Source organism: Hippocampus comes, unplaced genomic scaffold (assembly GCF_001891065.2).
Source record: "Hippocampus comes isolate QL1 unplaced genomic scaffold, H_comes_QL1_v1.1 scaffold15, whole genome shotgun sequence".
Classification (NCBI taxonomy): Eukaryota; Metazoa; Chordata; class Actinopteri; order Syngnathiformes; family Syngnathidae; genus Hippocampus; species Hippocampus comes.
This window is the reverse complement of record NW_017805917.1, coordinates 52,727-54,044: the sequence shown is the minus strand read 5'-3', so window position 1 is coordinate 54,044 and position 1,318 is coordinate 52,727. Positions and strand designations below refer to the sequence as shown.

General features: G+C 40.5%; 1 long non-coding RNA gene across 1 annotated transcript in view; it reads right to left on the bottom strand.

Moving 5' to 3' along the window:
* The window catches only part of LOC109527585 (uncharacterized), a 17,645-nt gene extending 16,659 nt beyond the window's left edge, over window positions 1–986 (bottom strand). Inside the window, exon 1 of the long non-coding RNA XR_002170544.1 lies at window positions 859–986. This is a non-coding gene — a long non-coding RNA (uncharacterized LOC109527585). The remainder of the gene's footprint in view (window positions 1–858) is intronic.
* Window positions 987–1,318: the final 332 nt, after the last annotated feature.

The following is a 1,318-nucleotide window of genomic DNA, read 5'->3' as shown; positions in this document are numbered from 1 at the left end:
CCTAGCGGATACTCAATGAATTGCACCTTATTAAAAATATTTATTCTGTGTCTTTTATGCATTTTCTTCACTTTTAAATTATCCTGTGGGGCCTGATTGAACGGCCCGCGGACCGTATGTTTGACACCACTGCTTTACATAATCATCTCGCGGGCCGGATTAAAGTCCTTTGCGGGCCGGATCCGGCCCGCGGGCCGTACGTTTGACACCTCTGGCTTAAAGGAAACACTAAATGATGTCACACACATTCATACAATATATTTGACCATAGATGAGCAACTGATGGCCCGCAGGCGCAGGCGACACACTCGTTAAGCAGCCACTTAATTAACTTACAATAAAATAAATAAATAAATAAATAAATAAAACTACCTCATTAATATGACAACTTTAAGTGAGTTGATATTTGTGAAAAAATACATGACTTGTATTCTTACAGCTAAAGTTGGTTTGCTGTTAACCCATTTCGTGCCTCGAAATGTTAATTTTTATGCGTGGGAGCCCTGTCTGCTGGAATATTTTAAAAAACAAAAATCAAACAAAAAAAAAATAATAATCACATTACATGGTTAATTTCTGATTGTTCAAACATTCTTGAAGGCTGGATCTTTTATGACTTAACTGAGAAATGTATTTTGAAAAATGAAATATGTTGAGAGCACAATTTTTGCACATATGCACATTTGTCCGGATTTAAAATGCTGTTTTTGTCACAAGTTTTGTTTGGAAGTTTGTGGTCCAATGTAACCTGAATCAAAATGCATATTTTTCCCTTAATTGTACAAAGCGCAACACCAAACATGTCCAACATTAATGGTGTGTTCCCTGAAAACACTTGAAGATGGAGAAAGTACTCACCACGCACACTCAAGTTTGCTTTTGAAGCCCCTCTCAGTCGTGCGTTGTTGACAGTTCTGCTTCCGTCTCTTTCTGTCGTTTCACAGTCGGTAATGGACGCCTTAAATCACTTGTCCGGCCACCATTAAGGTGGGGCTCTTGTTTAGGTGTAGCACTGAATTGATGTTCTTTTGTTTTCACACAATTACAGTCGGTGGTTTCTTTTCAGTGGGCATTGCCAAGCAGTATTTCTTTGTCACGTTGCCTTCATGAAGTTGTAAGACATGAGTTAATTGAATCACTCTTAAATGAATAGATGGCAGCCAGTGGTTCGTGCGTCAACCTCACAGTGCAGAGGTATCAGGTTCAATTCCAGCTCCGGCCTCGCTGTGTGGAGTTTGCATGTTCTGCGCGGGCCTGCATGGGTTTTCTCCGGGTACTCCGGTTTCCTCTCACATTCCAGGGAGGTAGACAATCTGAC